Source organism: Xyrauchen texanus, chromosome 40 (assembly GCF_025860055.1).
Source record: "Xyrauchen texanus isolate HMW12.3.18 chromosome 40, RBS_HiC_50CHRs, whole genome shotgun sequence".
NCBI lineage: Eukaryota > Metazoa > Chordata > Actinopteri > Cypriniformes > Catostomidae > Xyrauchen > Xyrauchen texanus.
The window spans coordinates 27,667,073-27,693,472 of NC_068315.1; the positions used below are offsets into that span (position 1 = coordinate 27,667,073).

Genomic DNA, 26,400 nt, shown 5'->3' on the forward strand with positions numbered 1-26,400 from the left:
TCTCACCCACACCTATCATATTGTGTAACACGTGGATTTAACCACTAGAGTCATATGGATAACTTTTTTGCTCCTTTTATGCAGATTCTGGAGCTTTAACATTTTGGCACCCATTCACTTGCATTGGATGGCCCTACAAAGCTAAAATATTCTTCTAAAAATCTTCTTTTGCTTTCTGCTAAAAAAATCATACTCATCTGGGATGTCAGGAGTAAATCATGAGAGAATTTTCATTTGAGTTAACTATCCCTTTAAGTGAGTCAGTTCACAAATTGGTCTGAATAATTCATTAGTGAATTGGTCTGAATCAAAATTATTCTTAATTTTTTAAAATCCTTATCAAGCAATTTCAAACGACTGGAAAAGTCATGGAAATGTACTGGTTAAAAAGTGTGGGAACCCTGCCTCCAATACATTTCCATGGGCCCCTAGAGGAAATCCATGGCAATTAATATTCTATTCTATTCTATTCTGTTCTATTCTATTCTATTCTATTCTATTCTGTTCTGTTCTATTCTATTCTAATATCCAATTATTTCGAAATTTTTCTGCATTCAGTTTTTATTAAGGGGGGTCTTTACACTCAGACATTATATCGAGGCATCCATACATCAAAATATATGAATAAACCACAGCAAAACAAGAAGGAAGAAGAAGAAGTAGAAGAAGAAGAAGAAGAAGAAGAAGAAGAAGAAGAAGAAAGAAGAAGAAGAAGAAGAAGAAGAAGAAGAAGAAAAGGGTTTAGTTATTTCAAAGTCGTTTGAATAGAGGTTTCCTGATTTTTGGTTTTCACCACACGAGGGAGCTGTATACAGATAAGCATAGGAACTGTAGGGAAGTGCCAGTGTTTAAGATGTCAAAGTCGTGGTCAAACTGTTATTGAATGGTTGCATCAATTTAATCAGCCATAGTTTGCCCTGATTGACTGTTTTTTAGGTTTTTCTGCTGGAGTGTGATTATATTACATTAATTTGTGATATACAAAACATAACATGATCTAAGTAATGCCATGAGGGTAATGTGAGTGTATCAACAATGTCAAGGCACCTACAATTCGATGCATTTTAAGTCCCCAGGACAAGTTGTGGTATAAGTAGGGATGGATTACCGACCGTGCTAACGGGGCCCTTGGGGTCCTGGGTATAAGGTTTTTAACACACATAATTTTAAAGCAGCTTTTTAAGAAAATTATGCTGTAAGAGTAAATTATTAACAAGATATTTCTTTTTAAATTTAAATAAAAAAAAATATTTTCTTTAGGCCCCTGATTTAGCAAGTAAAGGTGACTTTGATAATGAACACAAAACTCCATAAAATGTAGTTAATGGAGAAAAATAACCTTGGGGGAAACCAAGTTCAGCTGGGGGAGCCAGTTCCCCTCTGGCTAAACAGCACAAATACAACGCCAATATTAGTTATCTACTGTATGTGTAATAAAAGTTATGTATTATTTGAGTAAACAGAGTAGATGTTGAAGGGCAATGTTTAAAACTAAAGTATTGTGTATGAACTCAATTTAACGATCAAGTGTCTTTAAGGCGCCAAAATTGCCGCAATCCATCCCCCACCCTGGATCATTGCATTCTCCCTTCCCTCTCGAGCCACAAGGGAGCCCTAACTGAACCATAACAGATACCTGAGTCTCAAAAGCAACTTTTAGTATATTTAAATGTAAAAAAAAAAACGTATTGCTCTGTGGGGCCCCCTGGTGGCTCGGGGGCCCTAAGCGCCGGCTTATAGTACCGCTTAAAGCTAGAAATGGCTCTGCTGAAAAGGCACCGAACTGTAGGAATGACCTAAGATTGTACTATTCCAGATGTTATATAGAGGATTGTACTAGTACGACAGTACACATACTGTAGATTTTGTATTTATAAAAAAAAAAAATGTAACTCATATCTAGTGTGGGAAATACACAGCGACTTTCTAGTGATTCAATGTTTTTTTTTTTTAAGTAAACAAACTCATAATTCGTATGTAACTAGTAACAAAACGACAAAAAACTAAACTTAGTCTGTCACAACTGCTATATCTCTGCGTTTGGAGAACAGTTTCTGTGTTATACACATTTATTAGCGATGTTTTGGCCCTAATAAAACACCCAATCCACAAAGAGCCCACCGCTGCCACTCCTTGTCAACTAATCTGCATGTCAATGCGCTGCTTGTCTGTTTGAGTGGCCGGAACATCACCGGCACCGGACCGGCTTCTCCATCCGTTTGATTTCACTTTATCCCGGTCACCAGACTGTCTAAACGGTGCGTATTCATGCGTATTCGAGTTAGAATCGACTTTTTGCAAGTACACGTTTAAAAACCTTTATTGACAGATCCAAAAAGAAAGCCTTTTCTTTGTGGCATTGAACCTGGATCTAAATATAAGCCTGCTTATTTGACTGCAGGGGAAGGGGTATCCAACCATCGTGCCAGAGTCAAATGAACGGCGCAACAGGTTAGGTGAGTTGATGTCGTGTGCCCGAGTGACAGCGAGTGGCACTGCGGGGAGGCTCCCAAACACACACCTGTTTTCCTGTGAAGTGACATCTGGAAAACATCTACAGTACAGATTTGGATTATAACCATCAATATTACTGGATTATCGTTTGCAACTTTTATTAAATATATACAAATTGTTTGGAGACTGGAAGGTTTCACCTTTTGTAAGGTATGACGTAGTAATTCCTGCGCTTCCTATACGGAGGGATGCGGTGAGGAGTCTGGAATTGACGGATGAAACTTGTTTTATTGCGTTGATATTTTTGTCATTTAAAAAGCATGATTATGCATAAAACAGTTGCAAGTTAAATTAACTTGTCTTCGTTCATTTAAATGTTTTAAATGTCAAATTGTTTATAACAAAAACAAGAAGCTCTTTAGGGTTACCAGGATATCATGTTTGGGGGGGCATTTGGCTTGTTTGGGGGGGCAACATAAACAATTGAAAAAATCGGCGCAAAATTAAGCTATACTACACACAATCTATTTTAGTGCATATCTTTTTCTAAGCCAGGAACCCAGAGATAGGCACAGGGCCCCTATTAGACTATAGGGCTTAAACTGGATTTTTGTTGTGTCAGACCTCACTCATCTGCTAGCGATGGAAAAATATGCACAAAACAATCCACTTTTAAATTGTAATTTATCATCAGATGCAGAGGCGTTTCCAGCATTGAAGGACATCCGGGGCTTAGCCCAGACAATATTATTTTCACACTAGCAACCACTTCCCTGTAGTCCAAAGCTGGTGAGAGGGTATTCTTTGAGTTTTGCTCTTGCTGGGCCTGTTTCTACAGTTCCTAAATCTTCCACTCTAGTACTATCCTCAACATCCTCTCTCCTCCCTGAATCATCTGTGATGCAAAAGAACAGATACAGCACATAACTTATTGCAAATCACCTTCAAACAACTAATTCATCAAGTGCTACATATGTCAAATTGTAGACCAATACCATTGAAGAAAATGTATTGGGAAGAGCAGATCAGTGGGATTGCACTTAGATCTATCATGATTCTTGCATTTTCATGTACATTACCATAAAGTCATCACAAAAGAGTTACATTATAGTGAGTAAAGTGAGGTAAAAAAAATATTAAATATAAATAATTTATATTTTTTGACATAAATAGTCAAAATGATGTATAAGATCCTAAGTTAAAGGAATACATGAATGACTTTAGTCTAAGTTCATTGACACACCATGGCATCGAACTGTATATAATTCTCCATGTTCATCTGTCAAAATCCTTTCATTAGGATCATTGAGATAAAAAATGTTTCACTTTTAACTTTCTCTAAAGTAAAGTGACTTATTAATTGTTAGCAGTTTCCATGCCTGATTCTGGCACAGCTGCTGCTGCTCCTCAGTCTGTAGCTCATCTTTGCTACACTCTACAAAACCATTTAATCAAATCAAAGTGTATATTTACTACAAACTAATATCACAAAACAAGTCACACATACATTTTATGCTAATGCTTATTGGTTATCCTTAGCGAAAACAACACCTGATAAACAAGAAATGTACGCTCTGAACGGGGCTCGAACCAATGTCTCCGACATGAGAGGCAACTGCGTTAACTCGGAGCTACCAAACTGCGTCAATCTAACAACTAAACTGTGGGTGAAAGCCAGCTAGATGATGATCTTCAGACTTTAAGGACAAAAACAAATGTGAATTCTTACCCACTGACTTCTTTCGGAAAAATCCCCAAAGCCTCATTTGCTTCATTTTTGCTGTCTTTCCTGCTAACTGCTGATAACTCGCCACTAAGTAACGTTAGTTGATGTCAACGACTGTGCAAGCTCCTCCTCTACCTGCTGCATATTCAACAGAGAGGAAGAAACGGAGTCGCCCATAGGTTACCGACAGCAAAGGAACTTATTCTATAGGCTAGATTATGCCTATGTCTATTTTTACAGGCTGTATGCAGTATGTGCAAAGCCAAAGCACAATGAAATAAGGTAACTTATGACTTCGGGGGTTTACATAGGCTTTTGTCTGGTTTCATATTTGTCAGTCAACTATTCAAAATACATTCGGGGCTACACTCAAAACATTCGCGGCTGCCGCCGCCTCTGATCAGATGGACAGGTTATTTCTCAAATTCTCAGGGGAGGCACTGCCTCCCCCAGCCTCCCCCTAGACACGCCCCTGCATGGTACATGATATGGTAATCAGTCATAACCTTGATAGAAATCAAAGTAGTACCTTGCTATATCAAAGTCTGGTACAGCGTGGTATTATCATCTGGTACTTTTACCACATTTGTAATGTTTTCATTTAGTTTGAAACTTTCTATGATATTAGTGCATACACTGATCAGCCACAACATTAAAACCACCTGCCTAATATTGTGAAGGTCCTCCACGTGCCGCCAAAACAGCACCAACCATCTCAGAACAGCATTCTGAGATTACATTCTTCTCACTACAATTGTACAGAGCGGTTATCTGAGTTACTGTAGACTTTGTCAGTTCAAACCAGTCTGGCCATTCTCTGTTGACCTCTCTCATCAACAAGGCGTTTCCGTCTGCAGAACTGCCGCTCACTGGATGTTTTTTGCACCATTCGGAGTAAACTCTAGAGACTGTTGTGTGTGAAATTCCCAGGAGATTAGCAGTTACAGAAACACTCAAATCAGCCCGTCTGGCACCAACAATCATGCCACGGTCCAAATCACTGAGATAAAAAATGTCCCCATTCTGATTGTTGATGTGAACATTAACACGGCTCCTGACCCGTATCTGCATGCTTTTATGCACCGCACTGCTGCCACTTAATTGGCTGATTAGATAATCGCATGGATGATTGTTGGTGCCAGATGGACTGGTTTGAGTATTTCTGTAACTGCTAATCTCCTGGGAATTTCACACACAATAGTCTCTAGAATTTACTCAGAATGCTGCCAAAAACAAAAAACATCCAGTGAGTGGCAGTTCTGTGGATGGAAATGCGTTATTGATGAGAAAGTTCAACAGAGAATGGCCAGACTGGTTCGATCTGATAAAGTGTACGGTAACTCAGATAACAGCTCTGTATAATTGTGATGAGAAGAATGTAATCTCAGAATGCTATTCTGAGATGTGGGTTGGTGCTGTTCTGATGGCACAAGGGGGACCTAAACAATATTAAGCAGGTGGTTTTAATGTTGTGGCTGATTGGTGTATTTGAGTGTTATTTGCATGCAGATGCAAAGGATTTGAGTTTATTCTTCATTTCGAGTTTAGGTAGGATTTATAAAAAGTAAAGGACAGTTTGATTTTTTAATGACCAATACAATACTGACTATTTTTATATTAAAGTGTCCTACAACCGATATGCATAACCAATTTTTATTCTTGTTTTATTTCTGCTTTAAGGCACAATAAAAATAATATACTTTGAAGGTGAATAGCCTGTTTAACTATTTGCACGCAGTCTACAAATAATTCATTTAAATAGTTTAAGTTGCAATATACACTTGTTCAAAGCCCCTCACTTTATTCATATTTAAAATATCAAGTCAATATCAAAACATGGGGAACGTCTGGCCTAAGAGCCGTATAATGCCCACGAGACCATTTGAACCTGCCCACTAGACCATACGAGAAATCATTTAATCAGCATAAAAATGATCTGATTCTATGAACTGTAAAAAAAGAAAATTATTAAAACTTATTTAAAATGGGGGGACCTGGGTAGCTCAGCGAGTATTGGCGCTGACTACAACGTCTGGAGTCGCGAGTTCGAATCCAGGGTGTGCTGAATGACTCCATCCAGGTCTCCAAAGGAACCAAACTGGCCCGGTTGCTAGGGAGGGTAGATTCACATGGGGCAACCTCCTTGTGGTCACGATTAGGGGTTCTCGCTCTCAACGGGGCACGTGATAAGTTGTGCATGGTTTGCGAAGAATAGCATGAGCCTTCAAATGCTGTGAGTCTCCGCAGTGTAATGCACAGTGAGTCACGTGATAAGATGCGCAGATTGACTGTTTCAGAAGCGGAAGCAACTGAGACTTGTCCTCTGCCACCCAGATTGAGGTGAGTAACCACACCATATACTAAGTAGTGGGAATTGGGCATTCCAAAAATTGGGAGAAAATTTAAATTATACATACATATATATATATATATATATATATATATATATATATATATATATATATATATTAAAACAATAACAATGCAAAATACTGTATAATGCAAAGTCCCCTTTCATTTTTGTTCCTTGGTGCTTGCCTTGAGCACACACAGAATGCACCTGTATATAAATTTCAATCCACCATTAGAAATAACTGCAATGCAAATTATTTTGTAAATACTTGATTGGCCCTTGCTAGGAAAAAGGTTCCCCACCCCTACTTCAAAATAGCGGTCAAACCAGTCTATCTCTAATAAAAAGTACAGCATAAAATACAATTCTCAAAGGGCTAGAGAAATATGTTGCTACTAATGTAATTCTTCATTATATGTGTATGTATGTAATTTACTTTTACATGGATGCATTTGGAAGATGCTTTTATACCATGCAACTTACAGTGCATTCAGATATATTTGATCAGTTTGTGTTTTCCCTAAGAATCAAACCCATGATCTTGGTGTTGCTAGCACCATGCTCTTCCAGTTGAGATACAGGAACCAGTATTCTCTTAGATTCTCTAAGATTCAATCGGTGTGTGCTGTCTTGTCTGTGGGTCTTAGTTTGGTGGGATAGCACAAGAAACTCTGGAGGACTGCCAGTGAAGTTCTGGTTTCCATAGTGATGGTGGTTTCAGCATTGGCATGGATGAGGTGCCATTCAGTTCAGCAGGCACAATGTGTAGCGCTGGTGTGCAGTCCTGGATATGTAGGTCATCTTATGCTAATGCATCTTACATGGCGCTGTGCACTGGAAGACCCCAGATCTTTCTGCATGTGCACAACCGGAGTGTCATATGTGAGTGTGAGCTGAAGTTCAGGATTACTAAAAGAGGTGTATAGTAATTCCGTTGCATCCAATTAAATCATGCTTTTATAGAAGATCAAACGTGTGCTTAAATGGATAGTACACTTGCAAAACTTTAAATCTCTCAGAATCTACTGTACATTCACACCCATACCTGAAAGTGCTTGCAAGTATTTGAACAGTACAGTATATACTCATTTTAAGACTTATAGAGACTGTAAGGAAGAATACTCAGCTTAGTGCACATTTTGTACACATATGTGCATTTTCAGAAGATCAGGAAGCATTGAACAGTTCTTGGAAAATTATTCCAGGGGGTGGTGCGCAAACAATCCAGAAAATGGCAGACTGGGGAAATTCAACCATGGTAAAACTGTCAAAGGAAGAGTAAAAAAAAACGTAATGGTTCATGTTATCCATTTGAATCTATTCTAGATCCGTTAAATAAAAACTAATGTGCCATCTCACCTCTTATGAAAAATACACATTTCTTAAAGACCCCCTGAAAAATGCATACTAAATTATTTAAAAATGTGTCAGTGCTTTGCAACTGAAATACTTGTATGATAATAGCATTTTTGAAATGTTAGAATGGTGATTCTAAATGCATGACCACAATTTTGGCAATTATTGTTGCTGAAATTGTGTTAATTAGCCTAAGGTAATACCATATATGGCTGTCATGATGTGCTTGTTATATCTCTTTGCTCCTTTAAGTAATTAGGACAGCACTTTATAGGTGAGGAGTGTAATTTTAGCACAATAGTGCAGTACATTGCTCTCTACAAAACGTTCAGTTCTCCCCATCCTTCAGTGCCTCACCACTATTATAGAACTAGACAGATGTAATGCTCCTGTTCTACCCACTCCATACAGGACTCGAACCGGTGTCTAACTCGAAAGGGTGCACTAACAAGGAGGCTAAAGGCTACAGCCTCTAGCATCAGTCACTAGTGCACCGCTTGAGGTCAGGAGAGTGAGGTTTATACATATTGCACAGTTATCTATCAGCTGGCCACCGTTACACAGACTTTGGTCATTTTTCACCAAATAAATGCGAGGCAAATAGTAGAGAACTCTCAAACTTATCACAATGAATTTGGCGACAGTAGGTCTAACGTTCTGCTGATGAAATCAGTCTGTCAAATCACTGCCCACGGTGATCCAAGTTGGAAGTGCTGTTGAATGTATTAAAATGTTCATAGAGTGGCGCCAAAATCAAGTTGTATTTTTAGCTGTAAATTATGTAACACAGTCAACAGGAATGCAAATTTAATGTACCCAAACCCCAACCCTAAACCTAAACATCAATGAAGTGCAACCTTTGAATCACACTCACCATTGTTTATGTGAAAACAATTAATTCCTGGTTTCCACGGGAGCAGAACCCTGGTCTTGGAATGCTGGCGCAAGGCACTATCAGTAGCGCTAGAGGGAAAGGTGGTCACAGTTCAAATTAAAGTTTAATGTACTCTAATGCAAAAATGTCTAATGAGGGTTGCTACTTGTCAGTAATTCACCAGTATTGGGTTGATTTGAGTGTACATTAATTTTTGGAAACTACATCTCGCTGTTGCATAGCTAGTTATATACAGTATAATTATTACTTCATGCCATATAACAGTTATTTTCAAAAGAATAAAACAACACACATCTAAACTGCCCTCACAGATAGAGTGTGAGCAGCATTCAAATACCAAGAGCTCTCTTTTCTCAGTTCTCTTTTGGGCTGTGCAAGTTTGTAGTTTCTGTGGAAATGCAGGTGTTATTAGGGGAAGTGTTTGTCTTGCTTCTGGACTGGAGAATAAAATTGGTAATTTAGTATGGAACTAGAGTTTCCATTAGGTCTATTATACTCTTATTGTTGTTACCTTTTACCTGACTGAGGACAACAGGTGTTGTTTCAAAGCAGCTGTACATGAAATAATGCTATAACAGAAAATGAATGAATATAATGCCAATATTAGTTATTTATGTATAGAACTATTAGTGGTTAAAATTAGTAAAATAAGAAAGTGTTGTGGGTCAATGATTAAACAAAATAATTTTGTATAAACTATACGTTTTAGTGTTAAAGTCCTTGAAGTCATCCCGAATTACCTGAGGAAATACACGTGGGTGCATAGTCCATTGATTTTGGCCGATGAAGGCATTAGTTAGTGTTTAATTCATATTTTATGTAGTTTAAGAGAGTGTTGTTCCTCATTTGACCAAGTTGATATAGGAGCATCGCAAGTCTGGCTGGAATTATGGCAAGTAATTTTGGTGAACTCCATCCTGAGTCCATGCTTCAGATAGTGGCTCATGAAGACTTTGGGCTTCTTTGTGTCCTCTTCTGGTAGCCAGCCCTACGAGAAGGTCTCTCAATGTCTTCTGCTCTATGAGAGCTGTAGAGCATCTTCTGACTACGTCTAAACATTATCCTCATGACTGTTGTGCAAGAGTCTTGCACAGTCATCAGTATTAGTCTTAGTCTGTGTCTTGTCTGTGCCCTTAGACATAATGAACTTTTTGTCTGTGCCCCAATAATGACGAAAGACTACAAATGTCGCTGGTTTGTGTAATATGTATCATGTACATAGTTCTTTTGGAGACTTGCTCTTTTGCTTGTTATTGTTTTTGAACATCTTGTTAAATGTATATCTGTCAATGACTATGGCCATTTATGATGCCTATTTATGGATCCATAGCATGCACATACATATCTTTTCAGCACTGTTGTTAATAATATTGGAGCAACTTTCTAAGCTTACATTTATACATTAATTTGTGTAATCCCCGATCCGATACCTGGATACTGAAGTTTTTAGACGGATTGGGTATCGGTCAGGCGAGCCCGATTCAAATCCGATACTGTGTGTTAGTCATGTTCGTTAGTGTCAAGCTCCAAAAATGACATAAAAGAACCATAAAAACACCATTAAAGCAGTTCAAATGACTCTTGCATTTTATTCAAAGTCACTTGAAGACGTGCTATAGCTCTGTGAATCACAAAAGGTGAAGTAAATATATAGTATGCGTAGCGCCAGCGCGTTGGTGAATGGTGCTGCTCTGTTGACACAAATTCAAGCACAGGCTGGTGATGAACTAGCCTTCACAGCGGTGTGCAATATTTGAGCACTACTCAAGAACAACATCTCAGATGTAGATGCTCAATAGTTTGGTTCACTTATAATATGCATTTAGAATGGCACTGGAGGTGAATTTTACCAGAATTTGAATAAGAAGTGAATGAAACTACTGTGAACCTGCCTACAAACTTCCTGGAGAGTTTAGAAGCCAATAATAATAATAATAATATTAATAACAATTTATTTTTATTGTCATCATTAGTATTTGTTTACAATTTATAACAATATTTAAGTTGAATGGGTTGCAAAAAATAACTGTGTGAATGAAAAGTAAGCTGATATTTAAAACTAAATTTAACAAAAAATCTGAATCAGATATGCATATTTTAAAGTCTACATGCAGTTGAAACATTTTTGGGAAAAAAAGAAAAAAAAACATCTAGTATACTAGTTAATAATAAAGTGTTTCTTAATAAGCTATACATTTCTATTGAAATAATGTGTAGTTAGTGGTTTGTGTTTCTTTACATATTAAAGAGTACTCCCAATTTTACATTTGGCAGATGCTTTTATCCAAAGCGACTTACAGAGCCCTTATTACAGGGACAATCCCCCCGGAGCAACCTGGAGTTAAGTGCCTTGCTCAATGACACAATGGTGTTGGCTGTGGGGATCGAACCAGTGACCTTCTGATTACCAGTTATGTGCTTTAGACCACTACACCACCACCAATCCTAAACTGATTATTCCAAAAAAAATCTACACTGGTATCGGCTTGGTATTGGTACCAGCCAAATTCTGATTTCAGATTTCTGATGGTGAAAAAGTGGTATTGGTGCATTCCTACTTAATACCACCTAATGTTGATTTTGTTGCACATTGGATGAGCTATCAATGTATCATAAATTCAACATACCAGTAGTCTCATGACAACTTGTAATAATTTGTACAAGATGGCAAAATCGGAATATGTCATACGACTTGGCTCACAACTTTTATTCCCATAGAGACCTGCCAATCAACAAACAGCTATCCAACACTTAGCATCACAGAATGCATAACATGTCAAACCTTGAGGCGAATGGGCTTCAACAGCAGAAGACCATGCCCAGTTCTAATTCTGTCAGCCAAGATCAGAAAGCTGAGGCAGCTCATCTGCCTCAAGGTTCAACATGTTGGGGGAGCCGCATCGTGGCACCATGCGAGGTTCGGACATATGTCAAAGAATTTAAAATCATTGGCTCTAGAGCCATTAAAAGATACATATGTTTAAATAGGCCCAGGCCAAAAAGCCTGGGACTCAATTTGGCCAGTGAGGTGAGAGAAATTCAGCATCATCCTGTTGAACATGTTGGTAATGCTGACAAAGATCGTGACGTGACTTGGAGGATATTGTTGTAATACGTCGATCACTGCCATGGAGACGAAATTCACTGAGTTGGTTACAAGAGTGGCGGATGTTGAGAAACGGATCGATTATCTGGAGTCATCAGCGAGGGAATTAGCTGCTAAACCGCTAGCGACCAAGGCAGACTTGGAACATGTCTGGGAAAAGTTGGAAGACCTTGAGAATCTTAACCGGCGAAACTACGTCCAAATTGTTGGAATTCCTGAGGATGAAGAAGGCAGAGATATGGTGAAATTCCTAGACAAACTCTTCCCGAGTCTGCTCGACATATCAGGCCATAAGCTGGAAATTGAGCGAGCTCACAGTGTTCCGGTTCAGAGATCTGCTGAGGGAGAAATTTCTGAGATCATCCGATAAATATCTTGTGTTACGTGAGGTGAGGAGTAAAGGAAGGCTTTCTTGGAAGAACCACAGTATTTTCTTGTTCCCAGACTTTGCTAATTTGACAAGATAGAAACATGATCGATTCAAGTAATGCAAGAAACTCTTACATCAATGGAAGGTCGCTTTTGCAGTGATGTTTCCGGCCAAATTGAGAACAGATACTAAGGATGGCCGGAAAAAATGTACATGCTCATAAAAAGCGATTTTCTTCATAAAGTCAATGGTATAAGTACGTCATTGTGTGATTCTTTCGATGCAGCCGAGTGAGCCTGACACTCTGAAAATTGACATGACTGTTTAAGGAAACTGAGCACCCTTTTTGTTTCTTTTTGTGTTGGTTCCGCCTAGCGGCTGGAGTTTGTTTTGTGGAATAACACTCCTTCGGGACAGTTTGTGGATGAATCTGCACATTCTTTGTGCTTATGCCACCTATTGGATGGAGTTTGTTTTGTGGAATATTTCTTGCAAACATTGGCCTGATTAGGGCATTGTTGCACTCATGTAACAGCCGAGTGGGCCTAACTCACTGAAAATTCACTTGACTGTCCGAGGAATCTGAGCGCCTTTTGTTTCTTTTAGTCCTGTTCCGCCTAGCGGCTGGAGTTTGTTTTGTGGAATAACACTGCTTCGGGACAGTTTGTGGATGAATCTGCACATTCTTTGTGCTTATGCCTCCTATTGTTACACTCATGTAACAGCCGAATGGGCTGGCTCATTGAACATTTGTTTAACTGCCCGAGGATGTTTGGGGGGAAAGTTGTGATTTCATGTGGTTTGATTTAGCATTTTCTGTTGTGTTTATTTGATTTGCAGCATGGAATCTGACATGCTATTCTGCTCACTACAATTGTACAGAGGGGTTATCTGAGTTACCACAGCCTTTCTGTCTGCTCAAACCAGTCTGGCCATTCTCTGTTGACCTCTCTCATCAATAAGGCATTTCCATCCACAGAACTGCTGCTCACTGGATGTTTGGGTTTTTTTGGCACTATTCTGAGTAAACTCTGAAGACTGTTTTCAGTCTGTGAAAATCCCAGGAGATCAGCAGTTATAGAAATACTCAAACCAGCCCATCTGGCCCCAAAAATCACGCCATGGTCGAAATCACGGAGATCACATTTTTTCCCCATTCTGATGGTTGATGTGAAAAGTTACTGAAGCTCCTGACCCATATCAGCTTGATGTTATGCATTGTATTGCTGCCACACGACTGGCTGATTAGATAATAACATGAATACGTAGGTGTGCAGGTGTACCTAATAAAGTAGTCACTGAGTATATATACTGTACATATTATATTTTAATATTCATATCCAAGTGCCCTCGACTGATGTTAATCTTTTGGTTGAAGATACCTCAGACCCAACTACTAATAACTATTATATATATATATATATATATATATATATATATATATATATATATATATATATATATATATATATATATATATATACTGCTGTTCAAAAGTTTGGGGTCACTTACTCATTCTTTATTATAGAATAATAATATATTCTTCACATTTTAGAATAATATTGAATTCATCAAAACAACTGAATAACAGAAATGGAATTATGTGAATTATGCTGACTAAACAAATCCAAAATATATAGAAATATGTTATATTTTAGCTTCTTTAAAGTAGCCACTATTTGCTTTGAATTTGTATAAATGTACTCTTGGCAATTTCTCAACAAGCTTCTTGAGGTATCACACTGGGATGCTTTTTAAACAGTATTGAAGGAGTTCCCATCTATGCTAGGCACTTATTGGCTGCTTTTATTTATTATTTGGTCCAAGTCATCAATTTAAATGGTGGCACAATTATATTTTTGTCTACAAAATTAATTTCAAACATTTAAGCATACACCTTCAGATCAAAAAGTGATTTTTAAGATCATGGGAAACATTTCAGACAAGTGACTCCAAACTTTTGAGTGACAGTATATATATATACAGTAATCATTTATAGCCATACTGACTAGTGACACTTGTGTAAGCTAGTATTATCCAGACCTTTGCTGGGAAGGAAATGTAGAGATTGGACCTCTTGGTAATTTAATTGAATACCCCTGCTCTAAAAGTCACAATATCTGAATTTTAATCTTTGCACTTATTGTTATCTGCTTAGTGAAAGGTCAGCATTCTTTTACTTCTGTTTTTCTGCAGGGGATTTTTGTCTCAAATCATCTCTCTCAGTCCAACTGGTGACAGGACTGAAAGCTGTCTTGTTTTCAAGTATATATTTTCTCGTACTTGATCTACGTCACAGCCTAAACTCAAAGACTTTAGATTTTTCTTATCAGTTATCGTGAGCTTAGTCAAATTATGTGGGTTTTTAAAACAATTGTAGATGCTGGTGCTCTTATTTATGCTAATCTAAAATCATAAATGTAATACATTGGTATGCTTCCTGTTTTACGATGGCATTTGTTTGTTATCTGTTGCGTTGTAAGGGTTCAGCAACTTTAAGTCAGCTTTACACTCTTCATGCTAACAGGATGTGATGTCAAGGAAACTATTTCATCAAGGCTATGGTTTTATTGACAGCACATTTTTAGAGATGCTTGCTAAAGCAGGCATCATGGTTACTATTGCTCATGATTTAAACAAACCCCTAACCCTACTGAAACTTCATCATGTACCATCTGTGCTACCTACATTAAATATAGCTCAAATCATGCTTGTTGAGAAAAATGTGTGTTGTTTTTTTTAGCTTTGCACTACTTCTTTTAGCGATTGGATGATATCCACCTGGTGGATGCTAAAATGGGTGAAAAAGATCAGACCAGACCAGGCCAGCACACCCCAGCAACAGTATAGCAAGTCTCTGAAACCATTCAGAACACATTTAGCAAATTCTTGAAAACACTGATGCTTTTTGAATCTGTGTCATATTTTAACCCTAGAGAGGAGTCATGAATGGCAAGACTGTGCTGTCTCCCCCCAGATTTGATTTACTAGGATGCGTTTACACATATATTTGAGAGAGAAGTGGAGAAAAAGATACCTTCCATAAGAAGGAATGATAAGCAAATACTGGCTGCATTGTGCTAGCAGCTCACTCAAGCCCAAATCTTTAGTATTCAGTGAGGTCATCCAGGATTCCAGGCCATGATTGGTGATGTAACACAGATTGGGGTACTGCTGGGCCCCCTGAATGGCTCCTCTGTGTGTGTGTATGAAGAGAGAGGAACTGAGTTCAAGCTGCCGATTCTAAAGCCTCAATTTCACTGGTTGATAACTAATTTGGTTAAGTAATCAGCAGCATGCCATCCCCTCTGTGTTCAGTACAATTGCTTCTTTCTGAATTTGTTACAGCTGTAAATTCCTTGGCCATCCGTATGACAGAAATGATGTTTTGTAGCTAACATACTGTCACGCAGCACCCATTCTCACAATGAGTGTGTTAATATGCACATCAATACACTGAAAATTGTACTGTATAAAATCAGCTTATTCAAAGAATCACTGCAACCTAGTCTTATAGTGAAAATGTGACTCTATAAACATTTAGGCAACACTTGTTAAACGTGTCTCGATAGGTACAATTCCCTGCAGTTTCCAGGTAAAATGAACACTAGGGGTGCTACAACTACTGTGAGTTTTATTCACTTTCACTCAAATCATGATTTAATGGCTGATTATAACTTTATAGATACTTTTTATCAATCTATTACTCAGAACCTGCTTATTTATGATATTGACACACTTTTACACTTTTACACTTTTATGACTCTTTTGAAAAATAATACATTTTAATACTATAATATATTTAGCTTGTGTGTTAGCTCACTTCATTGAGTGTTCGTCTTCAAATCGTAGGACTGCAGTTCAAGTCCAGCCATGAACTCAAGGTGACACGACAGAGTCATAGAAGCCTCTCAAAATGATGTGGTTGCTTTAGAAACTGTGCTTTTTACTTCTGCATTTTAAACCCCTAATATTTAAGTTTAGGCTTTGATTAGGCAAGACGTCTCATTTACTTTTGAAAACACTATTGATTAGGTTCAAGCAAACGATTTAGGTTAGGGAGGCAGTGGCGGTTCTAGTGAGGGGGTCACTACTAACCCCCCACTTACCTCAGGCGGCAATGTTATGCAATCACAGTGTATCATGAAAAGCATCTATGCAGGTTTCCACAGAAGATAGTGATTCAAACATTTCTCTCAAACAGACTGAATGACCCTGTTCCATTTTGATGGTATATCATGTGACCATATACGCAACAGGGTATTTAAACTGTGAGTTAAAACCAGAAATTTGTTTTTGTTTCGTCTTGAAGTCGGCAGATTTCAGACCGCTGATGTTTAAGGTGCTTCTAGCAGCTGTAAATCAAATGTATGAATTCCTTCAGGGTTCAAATTAAATAGCAAAGTGCAGGACATTGGGTTACAAATTAACAAAGAATTCCACGACACAAAATTAACCATGGCTCAGGGCAAAGCATGCCCCCGTAGGGAATTTATCTATTTTTGGTTATTTAAAGGCGTCTTTACACAGCCAAGTTAAGCCTGCTTTGTGCCTGCTTAAAATTCTGTGTAAAGATGCAAAAGCCAGACTAAATGTTGCCTGCTCTGACCCACCTCAGCCCCTAGTATCAAAGGAAGTTCTGATGCTGCTCTGGTTCTGTGTAAATGAAATGCAGCATCAGAGCAGCCCTAAACTGTGCTTTTGTCATGATAGAGCATATGTTTCATAATTTAATTTCATATTTAAAAGTATAACTTCTTATTCATTTCATATTTCTATATTTATATTTTCACATTTTAAATATTCATCTCGTAACATTATTTTTGCATTTGTAACTGCTGGGTAAATGCTTTTATGCCACCTCTGAGCAGCATTAAACAGTCTGTGTAAATACAACTAAATGCCACTTCAGATCCAGCATCTGTGCCACCTTTGCAGTGTAAAGATAGCTTAAAGGGATAGTTCGCCCAAAAATGAAACTTCTCTCATCATTTACTCACCCTCATGGCATCCCAAATGTGTATGACTTCCTTTTGATGAAAATGAAGATTTTTAGAAGACTATTCAAGCTCTGTAGGTACATATAATGCAAGTGAATTGGTGCCAAAAAAGTGAAGCTCCAAAATGCTCATCAGCCGACTCTGATTGTTTAATCCATATCTTCTGAAGCTGTATGATAGGTGTGGATGAGAATCAAATACATTTTTTAATCCTTTTTCCTTCACATTCACTTTCACTTTCTCCTTCTTCTGTTTTTGGTGATTCACATTCTTTATGCATATCGCCCCCTACTGGGATGGGAGGAGAATTTATGATAATAAATTACTTAAATATTGATCTGTTTCTCACCCACACATATCATATCATGTCTGAACACATGGATTTAACCACTGGAGTCAAATGGATTACTTTTATGGTCTCTTTATTTGATTTTGGAGCTTCACTATGTTGACACCCATTCACTTGCATTGAATGGACCTTTATATATATGAATAAATATCACCATTCGTGTGTCTTCTGAAGGATGTGATAGGTTTCGGTGAGAAACAACATGAAATGTAAGTCATTTTTCAGTGTAAATCTTGACATTATGAGACGCATTTTCAAGCGAGAACTTGTTTTTATCGCTAAACAAAATAGTAATCTGCATGGACTACTTTTATGATTTTTGGGGGTCCTTTTTTAAGTTTTACATCGACTATCAAATGCTATCAACTGTAGAAAAAATGGTAGTTGATAGTTGATAGTCATACGGGTTTGGAATGAGATGAGGTTAAATTATGACAGAATGAAAATTTTTGGGTGAACTATTCCTTAAATGAAAAATAGACAAACATTTTACACTAGCGTTGGTGTTGTTGGTGTTGTCATGGTAGCGTTGTGTTTCTGGGTAGTATAGGGCAGATCAGGCCTCCGCCCAGACTTTCAGGTAAGAGCAAGTTCATATAGCTGTAGGCTATTATGGTAAACATTTGAATAACAAAACATCCTGTGAATAGTAATGACTAATACAGGTAACTTTTTCTCTTAAGGCTTGTTCCAGGAACTTTTTAAATGCCTGGCCTGCCTCGCTTTCAGATGCACAGCGTCAGAAGGAGAATAAAGGATGTAAAGCTGATGTTATGAGTGATATACACACTTTAGGATCTTTGACACTCACTCTCAACCACAGATAGGGAAAGAAACATTATTTTGAATTTGCAAAACCAGATTAAATTGCAAAGGAGGAAGCGGTATTGCTCACTACATTGTGTGGAAGAACAACTGTTGAGTAATTCCCCCTTTCCTAAAGATATTTCCTGCTTTAAACATTTCTAAACATTCACTTTGACCAGAAGTCACAACCCAACACAATTGTATTAACCCTGTTCCTCTATTTTATTCTAAGATCTTTACTGCACAAACTCCTACCTAAATTGTACTACCACATTGTGGCATTCACTGGACATGTTGCTTAATCTGTCTAGCAGGCTTGTAGAGTGGCCCCAAAAGTGTTTGGACAATTTAACCACACTTATAATAGAGAAACAAATATCAAAACAAGTGGCACCTGCTTACAGATGATGCTAGATCTAGAACTAACTATACTTTTTTTTAACCATTTTTACAATGACTTTTAAATAACTGGTGTCAAGGTAACTTTTAGTGGATGTATGAAGTCAGTTCACACAGGTATCCGAGCAGAGTAACCACAATGTATTTCATCACGTCAGCGATGGACATGTTCCACTTTTGCATTGGCATTCATTTTAGGTGTGGCTTTTGTGAACAAATACTTTTGGGGAGACTGTCTGTGTTGAGCTGCACTTGAATAATTTATCATGTCAATTTTAAATCCAAGACTAATTAGATTATAGTTTTAACCATGACTTGTTTATGAGCAAAGGCAAGCATACATTTTTGGCAGTTCAGCCAAAATTTGTTACAAATTGGGGACATAGACCCAAGTGGTGTACGTTTTGTTTCAATGGACAAGGGGAAATAAAGAGGAACTCTGACATAAAAAAAAAAAAAACTGCATCTAAAGTATAAGCCTTTATGTGTCTATAAATATATTAGATAGGGTGATGCACCCTATAAAACCTTCACTCGTTTCCAAGTATGTATTGTATAGGAACCAAATTAATAAACGTTTCAGACTTGGAATCAAAAACCCACATTGACTGACACCTATGGGGAAAATTCTTGAGGACATGTCTCCTTCAGTGTCTATGAGGGATGCGCCGTTACATAATTTGTGTGCCGATACCAATATCTCATTATTTAGAACAGCATCCGCCAGTACTGATAGTTTAGTGGTTCTGTATTTTATGCTACCTTGTTTCAAATCACTGATCATTACACTACTTTGAAAGAAATATACACTCACTGAGAACTTTATTACGAACACCTGTACACCTACTTATTCATGCAATTATCTGATCAGCCAATCATGTGGCAGCAGTGCAATGCATAAAATCACGCAGATATGGGTCAGGAGTGTCAGTTAATTTTCACATCAACCATCAGAATGGGGGAAAAAATTTGATCTCAGTGATTTCGACCGTGGCATGATTGTTGGTACCAGATGGGCTGGTTTGAGTATTTCTGTAGCTGCTGATCTCCTGAGATTTTCACACACAACAGTCTCTAGAGTTTACTCCGAAAGGTGCCAAAAACAAAAAGCATCCAGTGATCGGCAGTTCTGTGGATGGAAATGCCTTGTTGATGAGAGAGGTCAACAGAGAATGGCCAGACTGGTTTGAACTGACAGAAAGGCTGTGGTAACTCAGATAACCACTCTTTACAATTGTAGTGAGCAGTATAGCATCTCAGAATGCACAACACCTCAAATCTTGAGGTGGATGAGGTGGAAGACCACATCGGGCACTTTATTAGGTCCATAATGTTCCTAAAAATGTGCTCAGTGAGTGTAAATAATAATTGTATTCTGTCTCTCCATGTCTTGTATGTTTCAGAGTAACTGAATTGTAAACAAAACACTGAAACAAAAACACATTATTAACTCACATTAACATTTTTTATTCACATGAACTTAATAGCCTTAGTTAGGCTCGCATTAAAAAGATACAATTTCTTATTTGTTTTTTTTATGTTCTTAACTCACATTAACTAATGTCTCTTTTTAGCCGAAGAATCCTCTTCTTTAGCTTTAAAGGGGTCATAGCATGCCTTTTTTTCTTTTTTTTTTTTTTTACTATTTTTATATATTCCTTTAGGTTCATTTATAACATACAGATTTTTATTTATGTATTTTTTTGCAAAAAAAAAAAAGTCAACAATAATTTTCCACCCTCATTCTGACCCTCTGACAGAAATGCTCGGTTTTGGTGCTGCTTCTCCTTTAAGACTTGACAGTAAACACCCAGTGTTATGATTGGCTCTCTGCTCTTGACTGACCTGCCATTTCACTGTTCACCGCTACTGGACAGGGCTACAGAAGTAATAATGTTATGTAGGCATTGATGTGTTATTGTGGAGGTAGTCAGATGCAAACGTCTACCACAGTGTGACATCACAATGTGTAGGAAGTAGAGAACGAGTAATTTTGAAAGCTTGGTTTCAATAAACGCTCTTTTTGCAGTGATGAGGAAGTTTTGAGTTCTGGAACTTTTAGTTTGTTTAATAGTTCAACGACCTCTTATATGTTAAGAGATCAAGGAAAATTGTAATCCTTTGTGTTATGACCCCTTTAACAAGCTCATCATGTTCCTTGCTGTGTCGGACTAAGGCGGTAAACCAAATGTGTTGGGGTTTTAGAGTTTTTGCGATTGTTGCACCTTGTGAAATTATAGAAGTTCAAATTGCAACTCTGCTGTCATTGTCACCTAATTCAAAGTAGTTCCTCACGAGACATTTTCTTTTGCACACGGCATGAGTTGTAGGCTAATTGTCCAACGCATTATTTTCAACCCCTTTAGACAGGATATAATCTACCCTGATTATCTGAGGTTTTGCAACAATAATTGCTATAATTGGCCAATAGTGACGTTGTCCAATACATCGGAGTATCTCTAATGTCTATGGTGGTTACCATGTCAACATTTACTTCTAAATTTGGCAGCAATAAAAAAACTGATCAAACCTATTCTTTCTTTACAAATCTTTCATAACTGAATTCGATTTTGTCATACAGCCCTGCATCTCATATATGCATCTGTCTTTCTCACTCCCTCCCTCTGTTTGTTCTATTTATTTTCCCCCTCCCCCTTTGACTCCAGCAGAGTAGCTGTTCAGACAGACGTTTATTGGTGGCAACATCAGCTGCAGACGCAGAAGTTGCTGATGCTTGTGTGTGTATGTTAATGAGTGAGTGTGTAAACGTGAGTATGCGACTATGGGTCAGTCTGTTAGTTGTCATGCTCGCTGTTGGATAACTCTGAGTTTATCTGTGGTCTGATCAGCTGTATGGCCGTACTGACTGATCAGAACAAAGACATGGTGGATTATTACGTAAAGATCCGGTCCAACCACCGACCCAGAAGCGCAATGCCCCTCTCTCTGAACACCCAGGTATGTCCACAACTCCAAACTCTCAAACTGGGCTTTCAGGCACAGACACTACTGGTCCTGGCTCTTGGTTGTCACTTTGACGTTACTTAGTATTTATAAGTTGTTTTGACTCTTTCATTTATTACTTATTGTATGGTGTTTATGGACTATAAGCAGTGAGTTGGAAAAATCAAGATTTTCAATACTAAATGTTTCAGTGTGGTAAAGTTTGAATCTTGCGTTTAACATAGCTGAAGTGTGCATGTGTTGTTTTCAGCTAGGATGTTGTCTCTTCCTGTTGAGACACTCCCAAGTGGAAATGTGTTAACTTTATAAAAAATCGTCCAACTCTGTAAAATTCTCAGAAACTTCATTTAAAATGGACATTGAGCCAGATTGAGCAGTTTCTAAGACCATTTGAGTTGGTCTGCAACATTCAAAACCTTCAAAATGTTGTACGTGATAAACAAAAATACCACAAAAACTATTTTGCCACTTAAAACTATCAAAATGCCTTTGCAATAGAAAACATAATATCAAACCAAGGGGCATCTGCAAACATATGATGCTTGACCTTTATCAGGACCAACTTTTTTTTTTTGGCAAATGCAATGACAATCATGCATTTTTAAGCATTGCTTATTTATCCAAATACTTTTTTTTTTTTTTTTTTTTACAGTAAGAGACTGTCAGTTCCTTTTTCATAAAAAAAATAAATAGGCTTCTGCCTAACCATTCATACTGTCTTTCTTTCTCTGGGTTAGCCTACTAAAATGACTAATACAGGTTGTGTGGGTGTCTCTATTGGCCAAGAGCATTGCAGATCATCTAATTTTATCTCACAAAAGTATGGCATACATTTAAGGCTGGGGATTTAATTGCTCCCTTTGCTTAAACTCATGTTTTAAGAGTCCTCCAGCTTTCTCTCAGTCCTGATTCCTCAGTCATAATAAGCTGAAGACGATGTTATTGATGTAAGTGGCAGACATTTGTGTGCCTATTATTTGTGACAATTAAAATAACAAATCTGCTTCCTGTCAGTTGAAGCATTTTGACATTTGAGGCTAAGCTGGTCTGAAGCAGAGCTGGTAAATATAGATGAACAAGTGAGACTTGCTTTATTTCCGTTATTGTGTTTGCATTGTTTCTCTTTCTCTTCTGGATCTTTTTCTGTCTCTCTCTCTCAGACATATCTCAGGAGAGGTGTTTCGTTTTACAGGCCTCTCTCGAGGTTGCAGGTGAGCTGAGCACTGCAGTAAGATGAAGCATAAAGCCATCCATCCTAGAACCCACATCCATGCCACATCCAGCTCTCTAACTGGATCGTTACCATACATACATTTTTGCTAAATTATTTTTATGTACCTCGTTGTGTGTATTGAGGCAGTTTCCTGGTGTAATTAACATAACACGCGCTAAAACAACAATGACATTTATTCACTTTATACAAATTGTATTTAAAATAGCAGATTATCAGTTCACAAACACTTTCTTTACGTGTTTTTCCTTACAAAATGCTATAAGAGATCTAAACACTTTACTATAGTGCATGTCATGTAAGGAGACACATTGTAACATTTGCATTACATAGCCAACTACATTTACAAGCTTTTTGAACTGCGATCAAATTGCGCTGTAGCTCAACTTACACTTAAGTTGCAGTTGCGATGCAAATGAACGGGGTACGAGTTCTGAAAAGCATGCAAGTTGACAAATTAGCCGAAAGTGTCATAGAAGCACTACAAAATGACCTGATTGCTTCAGCAAATGTGTTTTTCATCTAATATTTGCTTTTATGACACTATCAGTTAGGTTTGAGGTTTTGGGTAGGGAGTTCGTATTTGTTGATTTAAAACTCGAGAGAGCATTAACCTGAAAATTTTTCATGAGATCTCCACTGTATACCAACATGCATGCACTGGGTCTTGATTTGTTCACCTGTACTATGTGTGCTATTTTAACTTATTTATTCACTATTTAGGAAGCTAAATACATTTTACAATCCATGATGAGCATTGGTGGATAAAGTTATCTTGGCAGAGTGGGTGGTGTCTGTTATATGTGGGAGCCATTTGCTTGGGGGGCCCAGGTTCGAGTCTGGCCAGGGTCATGTCATGCCTGGGCGAACATAAATGATACCTCAACCGTGTGGCTTGTTGAGACAGACCGATCACACAGTGACTTCAGCGGCAGAGGCCAAATTTGGAAGTGTCGTTGAAAGCATGGGCACGTGCAAGCTCCAATTTATGGGTGTCCACAAGGTGGCGCTAAAAGCATGTTGTATTTTTAGTTGTTAATGATGTGATACACTCAACATGAATGTGTATTTTATTAACCATACCCCCTTACCTAAACCCCAACCTTAAAACTAACCGTCAGTGAGGTGAAAACCCCTGAACCGTTGTTTACGTGAACGTGATTACTTCCTGGTTCCCACAGGACCAGAACTTATGTCTCGGAGATTGCGTGACATGCTGTCAGCTATCAGTAGTGCTTAAGGGAAATGTTTTCACACCTGAATTGATGCAAATATGTCTGATGGGGGATGGCACTTGTTAATATTTTAGCTGAATGTGGTTGATTTCAGAGTACTCTCGAGAGCAACATTTCGATTTCCTGTGTGATCATGTTGTTTTAGTGATCGGACTTACAATTTTCACCTGGCAGATAGTAAAATTCTCATAGATATACATTGAAAGAGGGATCAGAATATTATATAGATCTGAGGTGGGATCTTTTGACTTGACAACCATCCAGGACACCCTAACACCCCCCTAGCAGCCACCCAGGACATCTTAGCAAATGCATAACAATGTCCTGGCAATTACACACAACAACTTATCAAGCACCACTCACATTTTCTTCCAAAAATTTTAAAAATCTAGTTGAAAATGATCACCTTAAGTGTAGGGACAAATGTAGTATGAATCAGGGTTAAAAAAGCCTCAATCAAGCACGTGATACTGGAGGAAGTTCTTTCAAGAACTAAGTTCACAGTTCTTCCACCTTGTTCCGGGATCGGCCCCTAACCACTACCAGGCTATCACCAAGACAAGATGTCCATCACAGCAACATACAGTATGTCACAAACACTGATAATCATAATAGCAGTCCACCATCATTAGTATAGTAGGCCTAAACAGTACATGTAGGATGGAACATGCTCCATTTATTCTCTAATCTGGACCATGAGAGGTTTATCTGGTGGTGTTGTGGCCAACTGTAAAAAGAATGAACAATAAAGATGAAAACGTTTGCGCTGCCTGCTTGTGGTTTTCTTCTTTTTGACTGTGAACCCTGGTTGTGTTTCCTGAGTTCAGCGCGCACAGGAAGTGCTCTCTTTCTGTAGTGCTTATGCTTAAAGAGATAGTTCACCCCAAAATGAACACAAAAGGAGATATTAGGCAGTATGTTAATACTTTCTTTTTCCATACAATGAAAGTGAATGGTGACTTAGGTTGTCATTATGCCTAACGTCTCCTTCTAATTTCCACAAAAGAAAGTAATCTTTTTGTGGTCTAGTAGAAAAATGACCTTAATAGTTTGAACACATACATTTACAGAACAGCAACAGTAGTGTGGGTGTTGGACGTTCCTCAGGTTAGGGAGTGTTTGGTTTTGTTTTTCTTTGCGGTGATGTGGAGCGTACCTCCGAGCTTGACACTGGCGAATGTTGAAGTTTGCATAGAGAAGGATTGTGGGAGAAGAGTAAAAAGGCAGATGTTCAGTCCAGTGTTTGTTTTGCTGTTATAGAAATGTTATCATATATTTACATAGGATCAAACCACTGTAAATGGTTGCCTGAACCACATTTACAAGTGTGTTTCAGCCAAACACACAAAGTAGATTCCATGAAATCAAAATTTGAGTTTTGTGGCTTTTAGTCCATGTGTGTTAACTTTGAGGTCATCTATATGCTAGTTTGCTTATAAGCTTTGACAAAACTCCATTTTAGCAGATATATGCATTTCAAATGTACAGTCAGTAACACTTTACAATAATGTTGTATTCACTATCATTAGTTAATGCATCAAACATTCTAAATCATAAACGTCTTAAAGACATCTGCTGAATGTCTTCTTGACATCCGGGAGGAAATGTTTTATAGACGTTTTGCAGATGAGCAAACAACGTAAAAAATAAGTCTTCTAGATGCAATCACACATCAAATATATGCCTGGATGATGTACGTGTGCTATCAGGGTTAGTTCATAATGCCTATGCATTAAATAATGTTAATGAATACCCTTATAGCACATATACATCACCCAGATGTCAATATTTCATTAATAGTTGGACTCTTCCTCTTAAAAGAGTTCAAACTTACTTAAAAGTACAGGAAAATGACTGTACATGTCATTGCTAACAGCCCAGAAGCAAGTGGGAAAGGATACCACATGGCTCAGATATGATATGACCCCAAAGAAATGGTTTGACTGCAAATTAATGACTTGTATTGATGTGTTTTGTTTGGAAACAGGAAGTCTAGGTGGGAGGGTTTGTCCTTCTTTTTAAATAGCCAATAGACTTTAGTTGTCATAACAATGAACTATGATTTGCTAGGGGGGAAGGGCATTCTCATTCTAGAGAGCATTTGATTGGACAAAAATTGTGTAGTGCATTATGAGTCATCAATATCGTTGCTCCA

At 37.9% G+C, this 26,400-nt stretch overlaps 1 protein-coding gene across 1 annotated transcript in view; it reads left to right on the forward strand.

The window, feature by feature from the left end:
* The window catches only part of LOC127633771 (rho GTPase-activating protein 27-like), a 58,487-nt gene that overhangs the window by 7,306 nt on the left and 24,781 nt on the right, over positions 1-26,400 (forward strand). The gene's annotated exons all lie outside the window — the stretch shown is intronic.